The sequence below is a fragment of the Gigantopelta aegis genome, unplaced genomic scaffold (genome assembly GCF_016097555.1).
Source record: "Gigantopelta aegis isolate Gae_Host unplaced genomic scaffold, Gae_host_genome ctg2096_pilon_pilon:::debris, whole genome shotgun sequence".
Classification (NCBI taxonomy): Eukaryota; Metazoa; Mollusca; class Gastropoda; order Neomphalida; family Peltospiridae; genus Gigantopelta; species Gigantopelta aegis.
Window position 1 is genome coordinate 38,693 of NW_024532844.1, and position 14,891 is coordinate 53,583.

Genomic DNA, 14,891 nt, shown 5'->3' on the forward strand with positions numbered 1-14,891 from the left:
TGTCCACACTAATTAGTCGAGCTCTGTATAATATGACTCTCATAAAATCCATAGATGGTGCCATCTATTCTAGTCTCTAGAATACTACCTTCTGAATATATAACATTATGTAATTTTAGTTGATTAGTTTGGTAAAGTAGTTTAAATTAGTTGATATACAACGATGTTAATATTGAAGAATGCCAAGAGGATATTAACATTTGTTGACTAATATAGGAGCTTATTAGCTACCCAAAGCTCATGAGCATCATAGATCGTAGAGTCTCTCTAAGATCTATGGTAGCATACATCTTGGTATACATATAAATATGAATGAATTAAGTGAGTCGTTTAAATCATTAATTAAAATTCCCATACACAATACAACAGGTATCAATTTTAGTCACCTACCTCATATGACTATGTAGATAGATTAGCTTAAACATAATACCTGGAAAAAACATGTCTGCTTATGGAGGTAATTAAACCACACCCCATTTCCTACACTCACTTCCTGAATGGAAATATATTAGGGTAGGGGTACGGTTTGGACTGGTTTGCTTTTAAGGAGACACTTAAGATTTTCTATCTTCTTTTATTAAAACGTCCGGTATAAAATTACTAGTGGAATAATCTTAGTTAAGATCATATATACTACGGAGATTATCTGGATCCTCACAAATAAACTTATGATACCACTATACTAGTCTAGAAAATGGACATGTTAAACTCTTACTAATAAATTCAACAGAAAAGTATGTAACTAGACTGTCTGACATTGTACTCAAAGGAAATGTGGAAATAAAAAAGAAAAATACTAAAATATTTAAATAGTCATTATTTGAATGCAACGAGACATAATAAAAATAAATATGGTTGAATTAATAACTATCAGGAATATTAAAAAGAAAACACAAATTTTTTCACACTATTGTCTTAAAAGTCAGCATCTAATGTGAAGACGTGTTCTCTTTTGTTAACTGAGCAAGACCCGTTTTTCTGATACTCCAACAACACGTTCTCAAAAAAAGTTAGTTTTACCCTCCAATGATATATTCTCCATAAAGTCAAAGGATGGTGTGACATTGTAGACCTGAAATGAATATCAATTTTTTAACAATTTAAGTTTATTTAGAGTATGGTTTATGGTTTATGGCATTGAGCCTAACTTTGTTTCCTTAAGGAATTGTATGAGGTTATAAACAACAGAAATAATAGCATAGGAAACGTTGTTAACATTAATCTAATAAAATGCTTTTCTAAGTAAACACACTACAACAACAGTTATCTGGTGTTACCTTATTGTCCTTTATACTGCATTACAATTCTTTTGAAAGTACGTACAGCTATAAACTGTAAGGTAATTGAATAGGTTACAAATAGTGCTGTTACCTTAGTTGACTCAAAGCTACTAATAGTCGATCTGCTACAAACTCATGTCGGGGGGGGGTATTGTTTCATCAATTCACAATTCATACCAATTAAGTTTACAGGCAACGCCTCAGGTTAAAAAACTACAAAGAGAATAATAAACATCAATGAACAATCACTATATTTATACATACTGTTCTAATGTTCATATATGAACAGCTTGCATGATGAATCTCTTTATCTTCTGAGGTGAGGTGTGTGTTTTTGAGGTTTCTTGTACATGAGGCATGCAAATCACAATGTAAACCCTCATCTCGACTGATCACTCATTAGAGATGTCAACCCTGGCCATAAGTCCCCTAATTATGAAGAAAAGAACCAATAAAAGTAGACATTTAATGTGTTATTAACTATATTGGGATATCCCCTATCACATACTTTAATTGGAGATGACAGTTCAATTAAAGAGATTACCCTATTACTCTAGTTCCCATTCTTATCACATTATATACTACAAAAGAAGCATGTGTAAGTTCTAACCTCCATAGTAACAAGATGTGATTGAAAAAAATCATTTAATAATTAATTTTTGAAAGAAATTTAACCTCATTAAGGCCTAATATAGCTATAAATCTAGCTTAAATAGAAGAGCAAGTATCTTCAGAGTTTTTCACTCATACCTGTTGTCAAGATTATTAGGGTCATTATATTGCTAAACAAATTTTGGAAGTTCAAGGAGTATTTATATTTTTGTTTTATCTTGACAATTATAAACAACATATTAACAATGAAAGCAGTACATAACATAATAGATATAAGTTCAAAATGATTTTATAACTCTCCTTGCAGATAATAAATACCATTTTTGATTATTTCATGATAAATTATCAATATATGACCAAAAATTAACCATACCCATTTATTAACAAATTTACAAAATAATTTCTATACCATCACACATTCATCATTTCACAATTCATGAAACCAATACTCTCTACAATAATCATGTTGTTTCAATATTATCTTATTAACCATATCCCACAGATTACATTTTTAAAACCCTGTTTACAATAAAAGAACATTACCTATTGCTAATAATAGTAAGACCCAACATGGGGCAATATCAAAGATTTACAAGTTTGAAGTAATAGTAATTATAGTGAAATGTGAGGTAATCGTAATGAATATAGTAATTAAAAGAAAGTAATAATGTGTTTGCAGCTTCAGTGTTCCATTATTTTGCATCTAATAGATATACGTCTAATGACCCTTGCCATAGGTGCCATTTGATGCTCTTATTTTTCTAGTTGCCAAAACAATATTCCACTGGTATTTTTGAAGCTCCTTCATTCAAAACGTTTGTTTCTATGCATCGATTCATGAATAAAACAGTGCCCTCATGTAATATACATTTCAACTAAATTCTCGCTTCAAATTCTTCATGTTGTTAGGTAAATTCCCTTACACTGGACCATGTCAAACCTGTAAATGAGGGGGTGTTCTTAATTATACATGCTAATTTCAATTCATAATTGGTCATAATAAAAAAATCACTGATGTTTGGACTGTGATGGCGTTTGAGGTAGGCATACACCTGAAAACATTGGCTTCTTGTGACAAATAATACAATTGATGCATTGTATTGCTGAAAAGTCATACTACCATTACTTAATAATCAAACAACGTTACAAATTCTGTAAACTGAGTTGCTGACGACTAGTGCACAAGAGCAAGAAGCTGACACAAGATGATGAAAATTCCATGAATCAGTGACTTACAGGATGCCTTCTATTTTGTGCCAGAGCATGCAATGATACATGTTTTTCCGCAGCTTTACAACAGTGCATTGAAAAGAGTTATTACTAAGCGTTCAAATCAATTCTCAAAGTTCCAGATAAATAAGCTTCGTAATGTAGATAATTGTTCAACTAGCAGCTAAAAAGACATTTCTAGAATACGCTGGTCCTTGTTCAGGAGCACAAGCTTCACTCAAGGTCAAAACCTGGTCATTCTAGCTTTTGTTCTACATATATATGAGGAACGCCGTAAATTATTCAAGTTTCTGTATAAATATTTACTCTAGAATGGCGGTAACCCTTAGAATGTCTCTTGACAAAAAGATGACAAAGTATAAAATATATATGCTAGCCATTCTTGATTCCATGAATTTAAGCTGAAGACATGGATGAGGTGAAAAAATTAAGTGAGATTAATTCAATATGGCAAAATCCATCCAAATGGTGATGCTACTTAGTATACTACTGATTGATCCACGTGAACCCCCCCTTCCAAAAGAAGAAACACAGTCACTGTATTCTTTCTATTCCTGCCCTCATTTGGACAGTCTATTGCAGGAAAAATTTCCGTGCCTGAAAAATGCCGCTTACACTAATATTTATTAAATGTAATGCTAATGTATTAAGTTAAATAAAGCCCTTTTCCAGTAATAGGTAATATTAGTTAGTTTATGTAATAGTAATATATTACAGAAGGGTCAAGCCGTAAGTAATAATAGTTAAATTTTAAATAGTAATATATTACAATTGCCTATAATTGACCCATGACAGGGGTAGACAGACTTTACTAGTATATATATGTTAATGACACTTGAATTAAACTTTTCTTTAACCAGAAAATTGATGCAAATGAGCCAGAGAAAAAGATGCCCTCACAGCTGCAAAAGCAATAATTCGTTCCCAAAAGTAGCCTGTTTGGAAGCAATCCACTGAAGTGCCCAATCAGCCTTCTTCTTAACACAAGGCACTAGAAAATCAAATAAGTATAACAAACTAGTCTATACTGGTATACCAAATTTATACATGTAGCAAATTACTTATTAATTATGTCTTTTAAATAATCCTAATTTTGTAACTTACTAGTTTCATTGCATTAAAGAGATACTCTCGTTCACTTGGTTCTTGAATGTAAGTATCAATAATAAACTGTACATCTCAGAGTGTATATTCTATTTAAAAATATACATATTACAATTTTAAATACATGATTATAAAAGCATTATTGCAAATAAAGCTTCGACAAATGAAAAGTATTGTTTTAAGCTAAAAGATTATTAAGTGACATTACTTCAATAGCAATTTGAAATCCATAAAAAATCTTGCCTCTGTTACTTGTACTTCAGCACTAATCTCTCAACCTACACATATATAAAGATAGCACAACAACATAATAACTACATTATAGTGATATACACCACCACATCCATTCTAACTTACTAGATTTTCATTAACAATTCCATCACTAGCAGCAAAGAATGCTTAAAACGTTTTTATAAAATAACGTTCATCATCCTGTAAATAACAACGAAATGTATTAAACAACTGAAAAATAGTATATTCTAAAGAGATTATTAGTCTAACTTAAGATAAAACGTATTATTAAAGTTGTATTTATTCATTTATAATGGTGTAATATGCTATAATTAACTTATGCCTATGAAGTGACAATTAGTGCAATATCTAATCAATCATTATCACTTTACATATATTAACAATTTATGTATGCTATATATAAAAGCATAAATACAACTCATTCTTTTTATGCATTAAATAGAACCTCATAGAGGTGTGGCTGAATTATCTAAGAGTAATGCATTTGGGCCAGAAAATAGAAGTTGTGTAACTATTACCTTTAACTTTTTCCCAGTCTGGTAGATCCTTAAAAGATCGACCTCTTCTGCTTTCCAAATGAAGCTGCGTGGGTGTGAAGAAGAAAGGGAGGGCAATTATTGTACAGAAGGTGAATATTGATATTATAATGGCGAATTCATGGCAAGAGAGAAGTCAGAAGCGAAATGGCGGGAGAACTGACCTTCAGTTTTCTTGTAGAACTGCCAAATATCGTATGCTCGATAGGAAAACAGAACAAACCGTCTTGGGTTTTCTTTTAATAAAGGTTCCTCTTCTTTCTCAAGTGTTATGGGATTTTCTTCTGTTTCGCCTATTGAAGTAATTTCCATAGGCTCGTCAAACTGAAATATAACAAAAAAGAATGTTTAAATTAAAAAAGACTATTGATTAGTGTGGCTACCTTTAAGAAAGACGGGTTCTCTTTTCCAAAATCTCCAAGAGATTTCTTTTCTTATTACCCAATTCTGAAGCAACGTTCGAGATGTTGCCAAGAACTGCGCGTCCAGTAGAATTGCAGACATTTTGTTGATAAATGAAGTTGCTGTGGCAGTGAAACTAAAGCTAGAACAGAGAATTTGAGGGAAATGACTAAATCGTCTTTAGGTCTTTTTGAAGTAGCTGCGCTTTTACCCGCTTATATTTCGCGCGTAGATTGAGTTGACAAATCAGATTTGAGAACCATAGCAGCTGGAACCGTAACACAACAGATTCATCTAATTATGAGAATATGTGGCAACTGTACAAAATATTGAATAGCAGATCCTCCCATTTGCTTAATGCACAGCACAGGTTTGCTGACTTCTAAATCCAGGTATTATTAATACTAGACTATGTTTTTAATAAGTGAAAGTGATTGTTTATGAACTATTGCTATGTGTGTATTTTCTATATTATATATAGGTCTGTTAGTATACAAAATTTGTTATGGCTATGATGCAGTCATTAGCCAGTGATGACAAACTACCAAGAGAGAGGCTATCCTATCCCACTTACTTCACATCTAATGGTTCTCTGCATGTATGATAATTATTTTAGGACCTACTGTTTTGAAGATATGGGTTGGAAAAGAATCTAGTCTGAGTCAGCAGAAAAAGGTACGTCTTTTTTTGTCATCATTGAATTATTTTCCATTTGCTAAAAATAGTCATTTTGCCCACAAAAGTTGTTCTAAGCTATAAATACATGTTATGTAATACCATTTTTTTGAATGTATAAAGAATACCATAAGTGTTTATTACTTAAGTTGAAGTAAATTCTAGCTGTGACCATATTCATCTATATGCATCACTCCAATACATACTTTTAAAATCACACTATTATTATTAGATATTCTCTTGTTTCCTTGATTCTCCTTCTGCTATGTCCCTATTTATTATTGTTGAGTTATGCATGACACTGTGGTATGGTCTAACAACCATTTGTATGGTTAGTGCTAAAAGTTTTAATAAATAATATGTTCAAGAGCTTTACCAAATATCTCTGTAAATATATATATACACTAAAGTATCTACGTCTGTTGAAGAGTGCTCAATATCGTAGACAACAGCAACATAGCGAGAACTCTGTTCTTTGTCCTTCAATTCTGATATATATTATATATATATATTATATACATGTATAATATAACTATATTATATATAGTTATATTATACATGTTATTATACTAGTTTATATATATATATATATATATATATAAATCTACTATAATAACATGTATAATATAACTATATATAATATAGTTATATTATACATGTATATATATATATATATATATATATATATCTATATATATATATCTATAATATATATACATATATATATATATATATAATATATATATATATATATATATATATATAATATATATACATGTATAATCTTATACTATATATATATATAAGTTATATTATACACGTTATTATACTATATATAATATAGTTATATTATACATGTATATATATATAATATATATATATATATATATATATATATATACATATATATATATAAACTAATTACATTGTAGAACAGTCTAGGAATATCCCAATAAAATTAATGAGTGTAATAATATATATATAACAAACTGGTAGATGAAAAGGAGAAACAATAAACTTAGAGAGATTATATATGTAAAGTTTTTATATACATATCCAAGTGAAATCTGATGTAAGTCTATAATCAAAAATATATGTTCATTGATTGCAATATGTCACCTTAAAAATTTTCATAGTAATAATTGAATTTATGCTTAATCCAATTTTAGTAGTTGTATATCAAAGCTGTAGTTATTATGGACAATGAAGATTGTTTAGACTACCCTACCCTTGCACAAACAATGAACACTAACTGCAATATATCCTTTACAATTATTTTTGTGCCAATCTGCATATGTAGTATAAGCATATGTACATGTCCTAAGCCTTACTAATACAATAATGTAGTATAATGAGATTGCTCTTGTCACCATTAAACTCCACCCCTAATTAAAAGCATATTGTGTTGTTAATTTGTGATAATTAGGAACAACTGCACTTAATAAAGATTATATTACAAGAAAAAGTTTTAACTTTAAAGGTTATAATATACTATAGAATTTCTAATCGTTTATTTACTGCCTTTTAGATATCAAACTTCTTTTAGATATCAAACTTTAAATATTTACTATTCAATAAAATGCTATTTATTATAACACATTTTTTTTCAGTTACTGAAACCTACCCTGATAAATTACTGTTAATTACAGTTATGTAATAAAAGATGAAGCTTGCAGAGAAGAGAAAATCACTGGAATTGAGACTAAATTTTATGCTCTAAAAAAATTCGATATAATCTCATGTTGCTATGGTTCAGGGCTCCACTGAAAGAGGAGAAAATGTCATTGTTTGCATTTTATGTAACGTTACCTTATTCTGAACTGTCTGAATTCATGCCAAGATATAGTCTTTGTGAAGATAAAGTACGACATATATTGAAGAAACAACTAATCTCTAAATGGAAGAAAAGAAGGTAGATGTGAATAGATGAATGGATGATTTAGATGAATGGATGGATAAACGAATAGATGGGCGAATAGATGAGTAAATAGGCAGATAGACTGTTCTGGAGCAGCTGTATCTACAATTTACTTTTTTCTATAATACGTAGCCTTCTTATCATTTATGAGCTTGTTCATAAACACTTTATGGATTTCCTTGCACTAAACAGCCTGTCATTAATAAGATTTTTGTTCCTTTTTTTATGTTGCTCACTTTAGTATGAGCGTCCTTCCAGAATGTTAGCACATGATCAAGTGCAGGAATTCATGTCTGAATTTACTCACAAGCTTCATGGACTCTGTCAAATCATGTCCTCTGTTAGATATAGAGTCTACCAACTTGTATTCCTGTAAGTATATATTGTTTGTTAGTGTGTTGAACAATACTTTGATATATAAATTGAGACAAAATCTTTGATGTTTCTCTTCTCAATGGATGGATAGATGGATGGATGGATGGATAGATGAATTGATATAGGTAGATAATGACTTGTTGGATGAATGGTATGGATGAGTGGATGGATGGATGGATGGTGGATAGATAGATGGATAAATGGATAGATAGATGAATTGATACAAGTAGATAATGGCTTGTAGGATTGATGATAGATGATGATGGATGGATGGATGGATGATGATGGATGGATGGATGGATGGATGGATGGATGATGGATGATGGATGGATGGATGATGGATGGATAGATGGATGGATGGATGGAGTTTGTACATAAATGGACCATCCATTATATCAATATTAACAATAATCTTTATTTTATAAACTATTAAATTAGATTGATAAGACTTATCTTGGACCTGAACTAACTGAACAAAACCCTAAATTAAGACCCTCTTCAAGAATTCATTACAGAGTAAGTTAGTGTTGTATCATTAAATGCAAATACTTGTAATACAATGTTTATTGTCAAAATAATGTTTAGTCTGTTTACATAACAGTATTCTATATGCTAATATTAATCTAGTCACAACCACCTTGCTGTCTCACTAAAGGATTGAATGGACTTATCATGATATTGTATGAATGTCTTATCAATAATAGTGTTCTGAATTTAAATGTTACAATACATGAAGCCATTGATATCAGACACATCTGACTAAGAACATGTATATGTACCTTATTTATTGATGAGAAGTATGGGTAAATTTACCTCAATTATATTGTAATTGATATGTATAGTAATTGACAGTATAGTAATATGATTCAATGTTACTATGATCATCATAGTATATCACATTAATTCAGACAACATACTTACACTACCAAATTGTGATTATAATTGTAAATTTAAAGGCAATTAAAACAATTGTAGACACTTGATGTTGTGATATTGTTCATGTTATACTGTTTATTTTAAAATGTATTATACATTTCTTAAATATTTTAATATTATTGTCTATTTCTCTTATTTTAGTGCTATTACTTGTCATTTACAAATGGGAGGTTATACTGTAGTCTTTGGTGAAAACAGAGATGATGTAGTCAAGGTAACCTTAATATAGTATACACTAACTTGTAATTATGGTGCATTGATTAGCCTCATACTCAGACTATTTAGAATGGGTATGAGACTATTGTACTCAGGTATGATACCAGTTTTTTATTTGTATTTATTATAGACACTATATATACACTTTACAATTAAGTTGGTTATTGCATGAGCTCCTAGTCATTTCAACTAACTAATTTCTATTACAATGGTTTGTGTATGATGTAATGCATAATACAAATGAATTGATCACAGTAATTTTTTAACCACTCACTAGTGGTTAATATGCTATGCAACAAGGCTTCCCTTGAGATATTAGCAAGTAATGATATAATGAATGATACAAGAACAACTGTTGACATCTTCACATGATTTTTATATTTCACATACATGTAATAATTACCTCAATATATGAGTTACTACTTGTAGTTTGAATTATTCATCATTTTATACACAATGAGAACAGTTGCAATGATGGAGATCTTATTTATAAACTATGAAGGATGCATTCCTATTTCATACATTATCATTAATATTAGTTTTTTTTGCTATAAGATTTTCGTTAAATAACACTAAAAATAACAATGCACTCTTAACTTAACAAAACTTGATGTATAATACCTAACTATAGAGAGTTTCTTTATTCGTACTTTCTGAGACGGATCTACTTAACTTCCATTGCTATATCCAAAATTAATAGTAATCATGACATATCAATGATATTATGAGTAATTAATTATTCTATTTTGTAGATGTTATATACACTGGGTTTGTTTTTGAGTGATAAAGAAAGGAAAATGTCTCGACTGTTCCATCTACAAAAGGAGAAGGAAAGAGATATATACCTAACTTGTTCCTACAGGGCTATGTAAAAAGGTATGATTAAAATTATTATATTGATACTAATCAAAAAACATTGATCTCTCATTCTCTCTCTCTCTCTCTCCTCCTCTCTCTCTCTCTCTCTCTTCTCTCTCTCTCTCTCTCATCTCTCTCTCTCTCTCTCTCTCTCCTCTCTCTCTCTCTCTCTCTCTCCTCTCATCTCTCTCTCCCTCTCTCTCCCTCCCTCCCTCTCTCTCCCTCCTCTCGCTCCATCCTCTCTCTCTCTCTCTCGTCTCTCTCTCTCATCTCTCTCTCTCTCTCTCTCTCTCTCTATCTCTCTCTCTCTCTCTCTCTCTCTAGCCTGATGGGAGTGGTATACCTTTTTATTTAGATTACCTTTGTAAAAACAAATTCCCTTCAACTGTTATTGATATGGAAAACTAAGGTAAAGATTATGTTATAAAAGTGCTACATGTAATAAGAGATTGAAATTAAAGTACAGATTGTGTTATGAAAGTACTACATGTGGTATGAGATCAGAATTAAGGTATAGATTTGTGTTATAGAAGTGCTACTTGTAGTATGAGATTTGAATTAAGGCATATGTGTTATAGAAGGTCTTACTTTTAGTATGAGATCAGAAATTAGGGTACAGATTATTTGTTATGAAAGTGTTACTTGTAGTATGAGGTCAGTTTTTTATATAACTTTAGTATTCTCGTCATCTTCTTTCATTGATTTATTTGAGTAGATTATCATTTAATGAGTTTATTATATCGGACTCCACTCACATTAAACTTAAGATATAACATACTACATGTAGTGATATGAATTCCTACTACAACAGCTATAATATAGGTTTTTGAGTATTGCTAAAAGATATTAGTAGTGCCATAGTAGTGAGTTGTATTCATGATTCTATACTGGTACTACAACTGTACCTGTGTCAAGTTACTTTTCAATCACTTAGAATTTGTGATATTAAAATGGTAATACTTATTCTTTAAAGAAAACTTCTAATATAATATCCTTCAGTTTTAGAATATAATAATTGGTAATGTTTGGCTAGGGAAGTAGTTTTAATGTTTATTATTAGTAATACTATTATTGTTATTGTCTTTATAATTAATGTTCATTGATTGTCTCTATTATTGAATTGACAGATTTATACAAATGAATCAACAGTTCCTGTCTATATTAGAAGAAAAGAAGAGATGGCAAGTATGCCATCTCTTGAAAATCTATCAAGTCATTGTAAGATAATATTATAATTCAAGGGTCAGAGGTCAAGTTATTGTACTGACTATGTTACTTTCTAAGTCTTTAGTAAACTTTAAAAGAGGAGACTCCTTTAATTAATTGTATATTCATGTTAGTGAGTAATGATACATGTAGGTATAAGAACAATATAAAGGATAGGTCCTCTATTTGTCTAATTATTATAATGGGTGTGGTCAAATAAGCTTTTATAACTAGACCATCACTTTGTTCATTTTTTTGTTTTCAGTAAAAGCTCTCTAATTTATAATGTGTTTTTGTAATCATATAACCAATTAAAACTTAATTAACCTTTATTGATCATAGTTTGTTAGTTTAAATTTTGAGGGACAAACAATAAATGTACACTGTTATTGTTCTTGATTTGTTAATAATTACAATACATTAAGTACACACCCTTAGAAGTACTATTGTATGACTTTGAGGAGTATTAGAATTACTGTTCAATAGATTAATAGTACAATACAGTACATTACAGTAACAATACAATAATAATACAGTACAGTAACAATACAGTAATAATACAGTACAGTACAGTAATAATCAGTAACAATACAGTAATAATACAGTACAGTACAGTAACAATACAGTAATAATACAGTACAGTACAGTAACAATACAGTATACAGTAATAATACAGTACAGTACAGTAACAATACGTAATAATACAGTACAGTACAGTAACAATACAGTAACAATACAGTAATAATACAGTACAGTACAGTAACAATACAGTAACAATACAGTAATAATACAGTACAGTACAGTAACAATATAGTAACAATACAGTAATAATACAGTAAACATATACAGTATAGCTAGCATACTGTTTTGCACTACATTTTATGAGTATTGTCTAAACTTTACTGTCAACTACTATACTTGTTTTAGGCCTCCATTTATTATTTTAATATTTTAAGCTAGGATTTTTAAGATAATGTTTTATATATTTCCATTTTTATTTTAGAGATGACCTGATCCCATTTGAAAAAATCAAAGAAGGAAGATAATTAAAGATTTGTAAGACAGGTTTATAGACTCACTATATATTGTAGTTTAAACAAGCAGTATGTAATATGCAATACATTGTAGTATTATAATAAGATATGGGTACCATATAAGGTAATCTAATGAGTTAGATCATGAGAAAGATTCTGCTCAAGTTATATTTCAGTTAAACTACTTCTTCATGTTTGCATCAAGTAATAAAATGTTACCGTAAATGCTGGTTGTTAGGCGCATATGGTTATTAAGTGCATACTGTTTGTTAAGCGCACACATTTATCTTGGTCAGAACTCTTTTTTATTAAGCGCTGATGACCTCGAATCACGCTGTCAAACGAGAAGTCAGTAGAAACACCAGCCATATTTTCCACGTGCTCGAGTGAGAGCCACACCCAGAAAAGTGACATCATCCGCAAAGGCTATTTGTTAAGCGCATATGGTTATTAAGCGCATATTTTCTTCCTGTGGAAATACAAGCGCATGCGCTTAATAACCAGTATTATGCCTATTGTCTTGTACAAAGAATACTTTATTTTGTGTGAAACGTTTAATGGCTTCTTAACACATGTGTTATCCACACATTTCCTTAAGTGTCATTAGTTAATATCATTTCTTGTGGTCATCATGACTTTATTGACTTTCCCTATACCCTGTTTACAATTTTAGTAAAGAATATAGTCTAGCTCCTAGAGTATGTATATTATAACAGACATGTATATTATAACAGACATGTATATTATATATGTACATATATAATATACATGTACAATGTACATTTATATTATACATGTACATGTATATTATACATGTATGAGTCATGACCAGATCAATGTGATAATTGTAGTTTGGGTCCTGTTCTTTAGGTTGGATTACTACCTGTTGGGGGTGGAGTTAGAGAGTCCTTCGTTAGTCATTTTGTACGTCTACTAACACTCAAAGCATTGACTGTTTGCAAAGTATATTGAATCTGAAATGTAAGTGTTTAAGTTAAACTGACTCTGATTTGTAGGGTCACTATAACATTAACATTTGTATCAATTGGAAATTTCCAAAGAAATTTCATGGTGTGACAAACTAGCACTTCTTTTCTTACCTTACATTTTTTAACTGCTTAAGATACTATGACTGGAATAAGCAACTTTTTTGTTACTTAATGATGATACAATTTGAGCACAGGAGAGTAAGTGCCTGAAAAACAACATGACCATATATGGTATGATTATTATCAAATGGTTTATTTTTACTAAACTCAAACTTGGGGTTACTTTGCGGAACATATCTTATTTTTCTCTTATTATTTTGTTGCATCAAATTACTGCTATAAATGTTTTATCTGAATTAGTATGATGAAGCATTAGGAGATTACAGCTCAACTAGTTTATGTAGTCACTATTATATATGTGTTTTCATATTGAAGGGTTAATAATACACTAATACACAAGTTAAATATATATATTGTATATAGTATCCTTATAATGCATACTATTATGCAATGAATTTCTATGAATGCTGGGCCTATATGTGAGGGCTATCACAATGGAATTTACTATATATGATTCATATCTTGTCCTTTTCCATAATAAGGTTTATGTTTAGGTTAAAGGTCTGGTAGTAATAGTAATCTGTAATTCATACACTCATTAACACATTAAACAGACAATTTTAATAGCTCACAATGAACTGTCAAACATTAATTAGTTATGCACAATATCTTCTCTCAGGTGATGTGTCTCATATTAAGACCAATTTTTTATGTGCCATTGTAATGGACTATTACAGTATGTGATTTTAGTAAATTCTTCACTTTCCTAAATGATTCATCCTGCTTTGCCTTTTTGTTTGATTTCTTTACTTGTGTAAGAGTGAATTTAATTGATTTAGAATAGTAGATGGATTTGGTAGAAATTTACTATAAAGTTAATAAGCCAAGGAATGCTGGCACAGTGGTTGGATTGGATGACTATACAATAGGTTCTACTTTGTTTTTGTTGGCTCAATTCCTTGTTTGTGATCTTGCGACCTAGATATTGTACCTAAGGTGCCACAATATATACTTTTCTCATCGAAGTTTCATTCCGGGGTAGTACAATCTCTCTATTTTTTCAATGTTAGTTACATCTTCTTATTCACTATTGGACCACATGTTATGTATGTGGGCATGTCTACTTGCAACATTCTATTGTTGCATATACAAGTAAAGACGATGAATAATGTCAAACAATTGCAGACATAGTTGGCTCTTATATCAAT

The 14,891-nt window shown here is 30.2% G+C and overlaps 1 pseudogene; it reads right to left on the reverse strand.

Annotated features, from left to right (window-relative positions):
* Positions 1-1,371: 1,371 nt before the first annotated feature.
* Positions 1,372-5,518, reverse strand: LOC121391319 (annotated as a pseudogene).
* Positions 5,519-14,891: the final 9,373 nt, after the last annotated feature.